At 47.9% G+C, this 14,499-nt stretch overlaps 1 protein-coding gene across 2 annotated transcripts in view; it reads left to right on the top strand.

Moving 5' to 3' along the window:
- Window positions 1–14,499, top strand: part of GRM3 (glutamate metabotropic receptor 3) — a 1,234,490-nt gene that overhangs the window by 278,289 nt on the left and 941,702 nt on the right. The window lies entirely within an intron of this gene.

Consider the following 14,499-nt stretch of genomic DNA (forward strand, 5'->3'; position numbering starts at 1 on the left):
CTGATGATGCTAATGCACACTTGAACAGGAAGACAAAGAAAAGGGGGGGGGGAGAAATGAAGACAGGTTGAGTGCATGCATTGGCAACACCGTTGTCGGAGAGGACAGACACAGAAGCCCCCTGAACTAGGCCGCGCAATGGGGGTACACTACTCAGTTATTGTGACTAGGCCTACAGGTCTATGGACGACAAATGCACACATGGGTGAGGCCGGACCATGGATAGCTGTACTTGGCACCCTACAGAGGTGGGGGGCGGGGCTCAGGGCCGTGTCTAACGGAGGGGCCTAGCCTACAGAATGCGCCCTGGCCTGGAGATAGCCACAGCCCTCCTCCCCCACCCAGACACCTTCACTGTGCGCAAAGATAGCAGAATGTGCTGATACTCACCCCCTTGTGTCTGCTGTGATGTCCTCACGCGCCCATCCAAATCGGGGTAGGCCACCGCCAGGATCCGGGACATCAGGGGGGTCAATTGGCGGCTGGCACCCCTCCTACGTTGGGAGGCCATCCCCAGCAGAGACTCTGCGGTCTTTCTGGTCCCGCAGCGGATGTCCTCCCACCTCTTTCGGCAGTGGGTGCCCCGTCTGTTGTGGACCCCCAGGGCCCGGACGTCCTTGGCGATGGCACGTCAAATGTCGATCTTCTGATGGGCGCTGACCTATGTGACATGTACAGGGTGGTAAAGGAAATCGCATCAGTTTTCTGCCTGGTCAATGTGAGTGGCCCCCCCCTCCCCAACCTTGCCATGTGGCACATGCTCTCATCTTTCGTGCGTTGCACTCCTCATTCGCTCCCCTCCCCACCATCTTACATACACCCCACTCAACACAGGCATAGCCCATTCAACGTGCACCCTGTGTACTAACCTGTTGGTCTGGAGGACCGTAGAGTAGCGCATACTGGGGGAGAACCCCATCAACAAGTTTCTCCAATTCTTCGGAAGTGAAGGCAGGGGCCCTTTCCCCAGTCGCAGCAGCCATTGTATCTCCCAGACCGAGGTCACAGCAGCACTTACAGTATAGGTCCTCTCCTGTGGATGATCAGGTCTCGAGTGATTAATCAGATAGAAAATGGCGGTAACGCCCGCGGCGGTGCGTACTGCGGCGGTGCGTACCGCGACCGCCGGCGCACATCGTCATTGGCTCCTGAGACCCATAGGGTTCAATGTTAACCAATGCTGCTTTGCGCCGCGGTCTTCGACTGCCTACCGCCACGGTGTGCCACGCCAGCGCAGTGACCTCACATCCCACTGTCACACTTCACAGGTCAGGCAGCCGCCATTTCAAGGGCCCACATGGCATGATTTCTACTGCGTCACACAGGCCTAGGCCTTGCATTGCCACTCATACAAGCCATTCAATGCATAGCGATTCGTGTACTGTGCAAGCTGTGTGAACGAACCTGTGGGTTGCTTGACTGTGTGCTCCATGTTGTCCTTCCTAGGCACCGTCCGCTGGGACTTGTGAGGAGAAGGATGAATCCTCCCGTGTACTGACCGCTGGTGGACCTGTCGACAATGGAAGAACGACATATCATACTTACATACCGGCTTGACAGAGCAACTATACATGAACTATGTGCCCAGCTGGAGCCAGACCTGATGTCCCCCATCCGCCAACCAACAGGGATTCCCCCTCTGGTGCAGGTTCTGTCAGTACTCCATTTTTTGGCAAGTGGGTCTTTTCAGACAACAGTGGCCATATCATCTGGGATGTCTCAGCCTATGTTTTCTAAGGTTTTGTCCAGAGTGTTGTCTGCCCTGATGAAATACATGCGGAGCTACATAATTTTCCCTGAGGTGGGCGATTTGGCTACAGTGAAGGGTGATTTCTATGCCCTTGGACATATCCCCAACATCATTGGTGCCATTGATGGGACCCATGTGGCTTTGGTTCCCCCCAAAGAAAGTGAGCAGGTCTACCGAAACAGAAAAAGTTATCATTAGATGAATGTCCAGGTGGTCTGTTTGGCTGACCAGTACATCTCCCATGTAAATGCCAAGTTCCCTTGGTCAGTGCATGACGCGTATGTCATGCAAAATAGCAGCATCCCTTATGTGATGGAACAGCTACAGAGACACTGTGGGTGGCTAATTGGTGACTCTGGTTACCCCAACCTGTCGTGGCTACTGACCCCAGTGAGGAATCCCCGGACCAGGGCAGAGGAACGGTACAATGAGGCCCATGGGCGATCTAGGAGGATCATAGAAAGGACCTTCGGGGTCCTGAAGGCCAGGTTTAGGTGCCTGCATATGACAGGGGGATCCCTCATGTACTCACCAAAGAAGGTGTGCCAGATCATCGTGGCCTGCTGTATGCTTCACAATCTTGCATTGCAACGCCAGGTGCCTTTTCTGCAGGAGGATGGTCCAGATGGTGGTGTTGTAGCAGCTGTGGAGCCTGTGGAGAGTGAAGAGGAGGAAGACGACGGGGACGACACGGACAACAGGGAGACAGTCATACAACAATACTTTCAGTAGCACACAGGTAAGAATCAGCCACCCCATTTTACATTTACTTAAGGCCTCATGCGTCTCCACTGTCTGTGTTTCCCCCCAGTTCCTGTTAACTGATTTGTGACTTTCCCTTCCCTTTTCAGAGCTGTATGACCCACTGCCTGACTTCAGCTTTGTTTGTCCATGGACTAAACCTTATTGAAATTGGTATGTTGTCATCACAAAGTAACTGGACATTATAGCACCGTTATGTGTAATACATTTGTTAAGAATACAAGCAGACTCCTGTTTTTTTTAAGTGGAATAAGTGATTTATTTTAAGTGCTACATATAGGTACATGATTGGGAAACGGTGATGGGTGGGGGTGGAGTAATGTCCATGGCAGAGTCCAGTTCTCAGTAGCACAGGTGCATTGTCCATATGCCTGTGGAAGGATAGAGCAGGGGCAGTTCAAGGTTGGACAGGGTGACAATGTGGGACAGTGGGATGACTTCAGGGGGTATCTTAGGCTGGCGGGGGTCTTGCAATCCTACTCTGTCTTCTTGTGAGATCTCAGGTTCCGCTTGCGGGGTGGTTCTTCTTCTGCAGGAGGTGGGGTTCTGGTGGCCTGTCGTTGTGTGGGGGCCTCCTGTCCACTAGCGCCGGCGGAGGTGGTAGGCTGTTCCTGGCCTGGGCTAGTGACCGGGGCCCTTTGGGGTGCCAAATGGTCCCGCAATGTGGTGACGATCTGGGTAAGGGCCACGACGATGGTCCCCATTGCGGAACCGATGTTCCTCAGTTCCTCCCTGAACCCGATGTACCGTTCCTCCTGCAGTTCCTGGATCTCCTGGAACCGGGCCAGTACCATCGCCATCGTCTCCTGGGAGCGGTGGTATGCTCCCATGATGGAGGAGAGGGCCTCTTGGAGAGTCGGTTCCCCGGGCCTGTCCCCCCCTGTCGCACAGCAGCCCTCCCAGTTCCCCTGTGTTCCTGGGCCTCTGTCCCCCGGACGGTGTGCCCACTACCACTGCCCCCAGGTCCCTGTTGTTGTTGGGGTGGTGGGTCAACCTGGGTGCCCTGTAGTGGTGGACACACCGCTGATTTACGTGTCCTGAAGACAGAGGCATGGGCCCGCTGGGTGGGAGCTGTGCTGGTGTTCCCAGAGGGGGTTGGGTCTGGTGTAGCCTGTGGCTGTCTGTGGGGAACCGACTGTCCAGAGGTCCCCGATGGGCCGGGCTGGTCGTCTGGCTCCAGGGAGACAGAGCTGCTGTCATCGCTGGGGGCCTCTTCTGGGGGTGGGATGGACATCTCTGGACCCTCCGTGGCGGTGTGGTGGCGTTCGGGTCCTGCAGGGGTATAAAGGTATGGTTATTGCTTCTGTGTGTGGCATTTCGTGTGATGGGTGGGTGTCCGTGTACCCATGTGCAGGCATTTCCTTGTGGGGGCATTTGTGAGGGTGGCTTGTGGGGGTGATGTGTGTGTGCAGTGGGCATGCTTTGGTGATGGTTGTCCATGCTTTGTGGTCGCATGCAGGGCTTGGTGTTGGGATGGGTGGGTTGTGATGGTGAGCCTTTTGCTAGGGGTTGGTGTGATGGGGGAGGGGGTGAGGTTGGGGGTATGATTTGGCATGCAGGTGGGGTGGGGGTGGGAAGCAGTAGTGAAGATTTGCCTTACCAGAGTCCATTCCTCCGCCTACTCCTGCGAGGCCCTCAGGATGCAGGATGTGCAAGACTTCCTCCTACCACGCGGTAAATTCTGGGGGAGTAGGTGGGGGTCCGCCGCCAGTCTTCTGCACCGCAATGTTGTGCCTTGATACCGTGGAACGCACCTTCCCCCGTAGGTCGTTCCATCTCTTCCTGATGTCCTCCCGATTGCGTGGATGCTGTCCCACCGCGTTAACCCTGTCCACTATCCTTTGCCATAGCTCCATCTTCCTGGCAATTGTGGTGTGCTGCACCTGTGCCCCGAAGAGCTGGGGCTCTACACAGACTATTTCCTCCACCATGACCCTGAGTTCGGCGTCACTGAACCTGGGGTGTCTTTGGGGTGCCATGGGGTGGTTGAGGTGTGGGGTGGCGTTTGTGGTGATGAGTGTGGTGCGTGTGGTGGTGTGTGGTGTTTGGTGCGTGGATTCTGTGTGGGTGATGGTGTTGTGTGCCTCTGTGTTGTGGGATTGTCTATTCTGTGCTCTCTCTCTAGCCTTCGTCAATGATTTCGGGTCGTAGGGGTTTTTGGGTCATGTGGGTGTGTGTTTTATATTGTGTTGGGTGTGTGGGAGTGGTGTTAGTATGTGTATCAGGTGTGTGTATTTCAAACTGACCAATGTGGCTGAGTTTTCTATTTGTGTGTGTATTTTGAGTGCGGCGGTGTGTACCGCCAATGGAATACTGCGTTTGAAAGAGCGCTGCGTGGATTTGTGGGTCGGAATGGTATGGGCGTATTTCTGTTGGCGTGACGGTGGAGGTTTGGTCATCGCCATTTTTTCGCTGACCTTTGGTGTGGCGGACTTTTGTGGATGTCGGGTTTTTGGCGGTTTGCCAGTTGCGGGTCAGAATGACCGTGGCGGTTTACAGCGGCCGCAGCGGTGTTATGGCGGTCTTATGACCGGCGGTAAGCTCCTTTTACCGCCGAGGTCAGAATGACCCCTTAAGTCTGCATGTTCCAGAAAAAAAGATTTGTTCTGTCTTACAGAATTTCCTCAATTCTCTGCTCCCTTTCCACCATGACCTGTCAATAGCACCGGGCTTTTTCACCCCTCTACGCCATGCTCTGCAAGGCAAAAACTTCATCCACACCATCATTGTACCTAACCACAACTGTTTTATTTACTTCAGATCTTCTTTTATGCACCGCAAAAGCACTAGTCCCTTCAATTTAACTAGGTTGTTTTCTTCCAAGTAGATAATTAGTACGTCTGGGCAAAGGCACCCCTTCATCATAGAGTTAAGCTTTGACAGCAACTAATACCACCTCATTCCTCCTTTGCCAAGCCATTTCAGCTGCACTGCTATATCATCAAATCCAGCTGCTTTCCATCTCCCCTTGTCTCCGCATTGTGGGCTACTTACTTGATGAAAGAGTACCCACATATCTATACTTCTGTCACTCTTATCTCTCCGGACCTGCAAAATGACCTAGAATACAAACAAATGAAAATTAATGTAGCCCCAATAAAATTCGTCCCAACCTCAAGTATTTCTGATAGCAATGCAATCTCCACCTCCCCAAATGTCTTATGTCCTCTTCTGCCCACCCTCTCCACTCCGCCTACGTGACCATCCAACAACAAAAAGAATGAGTCCCAAACTCCTGTTCGGGAAAACTCAGTTCTTCTATGGCCCTCCACAGGATCCCAAACACCTGTGATAGCAAGAACCTTGTTCCATCTGCATGCCTGAAAACCTTCCCTTAATCTACCCCTTGGACCAAGAATCTTGTCCACCATGCCCAAGGGAAACCAGGGCATCTGAATACGCTCTCAATGACTCACAAGTGCCCCTTCCTGACTGATCTGTTTTCAACCTGGGCAGCCAAACCTGGACTGTTTTGCAGCACACCTGGACAACCTTCCACCTTCCTTGGCTTTAGACCCAGCCACTTCTGCCACCCAGGAAGCCCCAACAAACACCCAAGCCATTTATGACTGAGAACCTCAAAGTCTTGTATCAGATCCTGCAAACTCAGAGAATTACAGAGACTACTCATTCAAAGTGCAGACCATCACTTGATGCCTCGCTCTGCTCCCAGTTCCATGTTCCCTCAAACATCCCTCCACAATCTGTCTTACCATTTCCTCATGGATGGTTTGTAACCCCAGACAAAACTCCCATAGAAACCTACACCTGCTATTGTGACTGCTGGCAAACCCTTCTTAATTAGTGTCATACTATATTTTACCACCTCATTCCTTCTGGCTGCTACACCCTTGTCGCTACTCTTTCTCACAACCCCCAACTAATAAAACTCTTGCCATGCAAACCCGTATGTGTAAACACTGACAGAGAACTGAGGATAAAATGCATCACGTGATCTCACCCTCCAACCACAATTGAACTGGCATCACAGTCTTCCTTTCCTCTGCCCATGGTGCAATCCCACGGATCTTCTGCCACTGGGAATGAGAGAAAGCATCAGTAATTTAACTATCTACTCCTGCAATGTGTCACATTATAAAAGTCACATTTGATCTCAGGCAGTCCAAGACAAAAACCTGCAAATATTTCCAAACCCTGGGATCTCCTGCAGACTGTTTGTTGACAATTGTTATAAAATGAGTCTCTAGTTTGGCAGAGGTATGCACCCTGTCCAAGTAGGAACAACAGCTCTAGTCAGGGCAAGTTAGTGACATGTCATAAATTAGCCTGTGCACACTTCCTGGTAGCTTGGCGCAGAGCAGGCAGGCCTCACTTAGGCAATGTGTAAAGTACTTGTGCTACACACACCATAATCATATGAGGCCCACAACATAAAAATACTTCCCATGGGTATATAGAAAAATAAAGCTTGTTCATCTAGATCCTTTTTTTTTGTCCTCATACACCTCTGGCTCCTATTTCTCATACTCAGAGATGGTCAATGCCAGGGAGCTCGAGCCTCTCTCAATTGCCCTTCAGCACACAAGGTTAACATCCAAGGGAAGAGAGTAAACAAGCTCCTAATCATAGGACACAAATGCCCATCCTAAATTACTCTCCCATAAATCTTCCTTCTAACAACCGTGACCATATTTTTATTTTATTTTCCTTATGGAATTTATCCACCTCAATATCCAATTATGAAAAAACAGTCAAAGCATCCAACCAATCTGCATATGAAGGGGGGGGCACTGATACCAATTTCTGACAAATGTCCCTCCTAGCCAAAAGTATTGCATATAGCAACACTGTCTTTACAACTCTAGAACCTACTTCTCCTGGCTCCACCATACCGAAAATAACTAAAGGAAGAGACGGTATACCGTGTTGTAATAAAAGACTAAAAATCCTTTCACATACTTTCCCCCAGAAACAATAAACTACTGGGCATTCTAAAAACATATGAATATCAGATGCCTTCGGTAAGCCACATTTAGCACAACTAATTTCCTCTCCCCCTCTAAACTTAGTTAATTTCTCCAGGGAAAAAAAGACCCTATGCAGCGTAAAAAGAAGATTTACCTTAAAGGTGCCGATTTAATGGCCCTAAATATTATTCGCATAGATGGCCCCCACCATGCTTGTAATTGATCCACAGACATCTCTCCCCACCAAAGGGAGACAGCCAGTTTAAAGTCCCCATCCACAATATCTAACATACCCCAATACCAACTCGAAACCTTCTTTAATCCCTAATGCTTCTTAATTAAGTCACCCTCTAACTGATTAGCGGACCCCAACTTGCCTGTGACCCCTTGTGTCCATTCCCTTAATTGAATATACTTAAATCTTGAGAGATTCCATCCTGCCCACTCCGTAAGTTCCTCCCAGGGCAACAAACTACCATCTCTAACTAAATCCCCCCAATATTCAATCCCGGTCTTTTTAAGGGGTAAGGCCAACACATCTGTCAAACACTCGGGGGTTCCCAGAAATTCCCAAACCGGAGCCCATTGACTATTTTAGTCTATTTTTGCCACTTGCTGCAACTGAAACCAGGACCTAGCTGCATCTTGTAGTATTTTCAATCTTACTTTCTTAAAGAATTTCGGGTCACCAAACTTATATAGAAATTATTTTGCTGCGCCTTTATCTGTGGCTACCATAAAGCTAAACATCTCTCCAATCGCTGAACGATCCGGGGAAGAAAATAACATTCTAATGTTCTTAAGGTGGAATGCCCATGCATAGTAATGGATGTCAGGAAGAATAAGGCCCCCCTTCTCCTTTCTCCTGTGCAGTTTCTTCCATGCAATTCTGGGTCCCTTTTGTGCCCAAATAAAGGAATACATTTTCTGTTGAAGAATGGCCAAAAGTTTCTTATCCATTTGTAATGGAACAGAATCATAAAGGAAGTTCAACTTAGGTAAGATTATCATCTTAACCAAGTTGACCCTCCCTATTATTGTGAGGGGAAGATGTTGCCAGCCTAACAATAACTTACTACAAGCCATTCCCACACTCCTCATATTAACCACCGGTATTCGTTCTAAATCCTGAACAATTTCTACCCCTAAATACCTCATTGAATTAGTGGTACGCCAATGGTCGGGATTCAGATTCCATACCATTGTCTCAATTTTTTCAGGATTAATATGATAACCAGAAATCTTCCCAAATTGCTCCGTAATATCTAATAAAGTGGGTAAGGCAGTAGATAAATTCGAAGTATAGACTAAAAGATCATCGGCAAACAAAGCAACTTTCTTCTCCCACCCCTTACTACTGAAGGGAGAAATCCTAGAGTCTTGCCTGATCCTCCTAGCCAAGGGCTCTATATACAAGTCAAACATCAAGGGAGAAAGAGGTCAACCCTGTCTGGTACTGCTAGTAACTCTAAAGGTATTTGTTAACTTCCCATTTATCAGGACCTGTGCCAATGGGGCCTGATAAATTCGTTGAATTGCTTTACAAAATTTGGTACCCAAATCGTTACGTTCAAGAACCTTATTCAAATAATTCGAATTGACTCTAACAAAAGCTTTCATTGCGTCTATCTCAATAACTGCCAAAGGTTCTCGATATGCCATGGCTAAATCAATAGCCCCTATTAAATTAAATGTTTGTTCGTGAAAGAACCTATTCCAAATAAAACCTTTCTGATCAGGGTGGATCAAATCCCTCATCACTCCACTTAACCTATTTGCCAATACTTTAGCATACAACTTATAGTCGCAATTTAATAATTATATTGAGCGATATGACTCACATTTCAATGGAGATTTTCCAGATTTTAAAATCAAATAAATAATTGCCTCATACCAAGAGGCAGGCAGAGGAGCTCCTTCCTCAAAAATTTCTGTAAATAGTTGAAAATTTGACGGAACTATAGAGTCACCCAATACCTTATAGAACTCTACAGGAATACCATCCGGTCCTGGCTCTTTCCCCCTCTTACACTCTTTTAAAACTGATCTTATTTCTCCCTCAGTAATTGGCCTAGTCAGGTAAGTTTGTTTACTCTCAATAACTTCCTCATCCCTCACCTCCTTTTCCTCAGTATAAAGCACAGAAAAGAACTTATAAAAAGCCTTTTCTATAGTATCCGAGTCAATAAGACTAACGCCCAACTGGCTATCCCCTAACTCCTTAATACAATTTCTTGCCTGATCTTTCTTAGCCTTCTAGGCTAGTAATTTTCCCATATTTTCTCCTTATTCAAAATGAACTAGTTTGCTTGCCTCCCAACGCTTTGCGATTCTTGCTTGCAATAGGGATTCCATCTGCAACTTCAACTGTCTTCTAAACTATCATCTAAACCCTTTTTAGCATCTCTCTCTACACATTGAGTGTTACATGCCAAAATATCCTGCTCTACACCCTCCAATTCCTCCCTATAGAGCCTTCTTCGATCATCTAGATACTTTTAAGTTCAATACGATACAGAAACATTTAGCTTTGAAGGCTGAAGGTAGTTAGATTAATGTCCAAGAAAAGAGTAATAGGTTAAAGCAATGGTGTCAGGGACTCCTCAGCACAGCTGTCTAACTTCCATGGTTGTGCTCCTACCAGAAGTGGGATGCGACTGTGCAGGGCCAGAGCAGCTCAGGTTGAAGTTGATGAGGTAGAAGTGGCAGAGCTGTGCAGTGGCTGCTCAAGTGAAGCTGAAGAGGGGTGAGCAGCAACAGTTGTGCAGATGCCACTTATGTAAAGCTGAAGAGATGAGAGCGGGGAAGCAGGGCAGAAGCCACTCGAATGAGGTTGCTGCGATGAGAGCAGCAAAGCAAGACAGAAGCTGCTTGGGTGAAGTTAATGCGGTAAGAGCGGTGAAGCAGGGCAGGAGCCACTCGGGTGAAAGTTGATGCAATGAGAGCGGCAAAGCAAGACAGGAGCCACTCGGGTGAGGCTGATGCATTGAGCGCAGCAAGGCAGGGCAGAAGCAGATAGGGTGAAAGTTGATGTGATGAGAGTGGCAAAGCAGGGCAGAAGCCGCTCGGGCGAGGCTGATGCAATGAGAGTGGCAAAACAGGGCAGGAGCCGCTCGGGTGAAGTTGATGTGATGAGAGCAGCAAAGCAAGCCAGAAACTGTTCAATTGAAGTTGCTGTGATGCAAGCCGCAAAGCAGGCCAGAAGCCATTTGGTTTAAAGTCAAACAGTTAGGAGGCTAGCGGTGGAGGGAGAAGCAGGACTGCTCAGAGTCACTCTGGGCTTGGAGGTCAAGCCTTGGGTTACCAGGCAGAGATCAGCAGGCAACAAGGGGGCACAAACAAGCAGGGCAGCATTTCCTGAAAACAGTCAGTACTGGCAGAGTGGCAATTCTGTCACACAACAGTCCTTTCTCCACAAGCTTGTCTTGAGTCCGGAAGTGTACTGCCTAATATGTATATCAAAAAGTGCCTTTGATGTGTGGGGTGAACACAAAGAGTTCTTATGAAGTGCACAGGTCCTCCTTTCAGGTCAGCCTCGGCTCCAGACTATGGGTGGGAGGTAATAAGCCCCTTTGTGGGGACACCAGACACTACCGCTCTGAGGAAGATTCATCAGTATACAGTTGTATGCAGATGCAGTAGAGTATCCTGTGTTGTGGCTGTCTGAAGGGAATGCACAAGTGTAGCTGATACCTAACCCAACCCAGATGTGTATTGGAGATATGGTGTGGGCAGTGAGTGCAGAAAAATTCCTAATTTCTTAAAGTGGCACTTCTAACATAGTAATAATAAATCCGACCTTACCAAGAGAAAGGATTTATTATTACTATTCCTATGGTACTAAACATGATGCAGCTACTCCTCTCAGATACGGAATTACAGCTTAAAGGCAATATAAGGAATTCCCAATGCTGACCTATGAGTGAGGTGATCCTCACTGTGATGAAAAACAACCTTGGGAAGTTTTTAATTACCAGCACATGAGAACAGACAAGTATATGCACTGCCTTTTGCTTACGTGGCACCCTACCCAGTGGACTACCTAAGGCCCACCTTAGTAGTGACTTAAACTTAGGAAAGGGGGAAATAAGGCTTGGCAGAGGTTTTAAATGCCAAGTCAATGTGGCAGTTAGACTGCGCACACAGGCTCTGCGGTGGCAGGCTTAAGAGATGTTTACAGGGCTTCTAAAGTGGGTGGCACAATTAGTGCCGCAGGCTCACCAGTAGTAATGAACTTACAGGCCCTGGGTGCAGAGTATACCACTCTACAAGGGACTTACGGGTAAAAAAAAAGTATGCCAATTGTGGATACACCAATGTTATCATGTTTTTGGTGGAGAAGGACATGCACTTTAGCACTGATCAGCAGTGGTAAAGTGCTCAGAGTCTTGGGGCCAACACAAAGATACAGCAACCAAACAGGAGAAAAAGGCAAAAAGTCTGAGGATAGACCACCCTAAGGGTGACAGGTGTAAGAACAATATTCACACAAACCAAATTATCTACATTAACCATGACTGACCTGTTGGCAAACTGCTACCCCCACAGGCAATCTGCCACCACCAGGGAAAAAAACTCAAGAAAGTCTATGCTCTGACCCTCTCTCTTCCAGCCCTCTGTCCACTCCTGGCATACCACTGACCTTGCCAAAATATGTACAAAAATGTGACCCCTCTGCGGCATCTGAGAAAAGCTCCAACAACCACCTCACCCGTTCCCCCGAACCGGCCATTGGAATTCCGTTGAAATCTCTCAGAAAAGTCCTCCACACCTTTAAATCCTCCTTCACCCCTGTTTTTAAATGCACCCTGTGATGCAGCAATGATGCTCCTGCCATTCTCAAACATCCTTCCTGTCTGCACAGCCCTGTCAGCAGAATTGAGGTGCCCGAGGAGCACCTAGATGTCTTTAACCTGTTCTTTGGACTTCAACAACATCCTGTCCAACAAATCAACTTCTGCTTCTGATCCTCAGGAAGCTTGACCACCATGCCTCTGGATTTCAACTTAGTTACAAAAAAAATGATCACTTCAACTGACCCAACCATCTTCTCCTGGTTCAGCGGGGACACCAACAACCCCCACCAAATCTTGAAATATATACATCGCTTAAGCACATTCCTCTGAAGCTGGAGAACCACAATAAAGAAATCCTCCAGATAATGTGCCATGATATCCATTTCCATAGTGCAGGTAAACAACCTCTGCAAAAGGAACTGAAAACTTCAAACACTGAACAAGAAATACAACAAACCATCAGCAATGCTTTATCCACAAAGAAATATCCAGCAAACTGCATGCCCAACAACTCATCTTCAGAGTGGTGCACAGGAAGTAAGCAAAGGGCTGATTTGATGTCACATTTTGCCATCAATGTCCCCAGCCCTGACCTGTTAACCAATGCAATTGCCATACCCAAGGAAGCATAGTGAACATTACTGCATGCCTTTGGAATTAAGTTATTGACTTACATATCTTCTGGCCAGGACAAGTACTTAATCAAATTACATTTTCCTGGTTCTTTCTTTGGGATGGCTCCAGTTGGGGCACTCTCAAATTAATTAGAGACCAATCCTCAAATATTTCTTCAATGCACCCCGCTTGTACTTCCTTCAAAACCTTCCTTCAGACCAACTCTTTGTGGCCCCTGATGGCCTTTACATTTTCCACCCATCTCCGTTTATGCGGCCTTTCATAACATAATCTAAAACCATGCTCAAACTAGCAAACAGCACACATTTTCTCTTCTTGTGTGCCCAACTGTGACAGCCAGTGCCATCACTTCTCCAACTTAACTGACTTATGCACCTTTGCCTAAAGGAATCTGTCCACCTTTGCCTCTGCTTCTATCACTGCTGCCCTGCTACTGACCCCTGCACTGCCTTGGTTTCCAAAACATTTTCCCTGAGGCCCACACTTGGTGACAGTATGCTTCCTTCCACACACTGAACATTTATGCCTATATTTGTAGTATTTCCACAAGCACTCCGGGCTGTTATATGAACCAGTACCTGCATTCCCTGTTTTCCCCTTTCATGCTGCACCCACCCCTTTTTGGGTAGGATGCCCCAAAAGGACTTATATATCACTGGCCACGCACTTGCCATGTAAGTGGAAGGAGCTCACCTCTCAGATTTCATTGTTTGAAAGAAAAGTTCATTGTCCATCTATCCCCAAACCCCATTGACATCTTCTGCCAACATGGCCCTTAGCTCCTCACCGTACCTCACCTAGGCCCAGCTTCCGAAGGTTATCTAAGCCTCCCTCGCCACATCAATGTAATTGAACAAAGCAACACAAAGTTCAGGGTCTTTTTCAAAATAAATGCTGGAGTAAATCAAAACAGTTGATGTCCAATTTTCCATATTGACTGGTACCTTCAGACAGCAGGACAGCTTGTATTGCTCTTCTTTTGAGCCCTCCTTAGCCCTTATCTCTCTGTATGACAACTTAAAAACCCCTGTGCTCTCTCCTTTCCATATGCGCTCCTTTGTCACTAACATTAAATGGACGCCCAATGGCTCTGTAATTCCCACGTATGGGAGCTTCTTATGCTTTACCTCCTTGCTTTCCTTCTTATCAGTAATGTCTCTCTCCTCTTCTTTTTCCACGAATCCTTTTCTGCATTCTCCACCCTTTCACCCCTGTGTTCACAGCATCTATACCCATCCCTGGATCCTACACATATTTAATCAATCAATCAGTTTTTGTAAAGCGCTGCTACTCACCCATGAGGGTCTCAAGGCACTTGAGGGAGGGGCGGCCTTATCCGAAGAGCTGTGTCTTGAGTTTCTTCCTAAAGATGGTTGAGCGATTGGCTTTGTCTGAGATGCAGGTGGAGGTCGTTGCAGCTCTTTGCTGCAACGTAGGTGAAGAATCGTCCTCCAGCAGTGGTTTTACGAATGCAAAGGTTGGTGGCCAAGGAGGGCTGGGCAGAGCGGAGGGATCTGGCGGGGTGTGGAAGTAGACACAGTGGTTCAGGTAGGCTGCTCCTGTGTATATGTGAGTGAGTACCTTTAAGGTGATTTGTTTCTCGACTGGGAGCCAGTGGAGGGTCCTC

The sequence above is a fragment of the Pleurodeles waltl genome, chromosome 4_1 (genome assembly GCF_031143425.1).
Source record: "Pleurodeles waltl isolate 20211129_DDA chromosome 4_1, aPleWal1.hap1.20221129, whole genome shotgun sequence".
In the NCBI taxonomy this organism is placed as follows: domain Eukaryota; kingdom Metazoa; phylum Chordata; class Amphibia; order Caudata; family Salamandridae; genus Pleurodeles; species Pleurodeles waltl.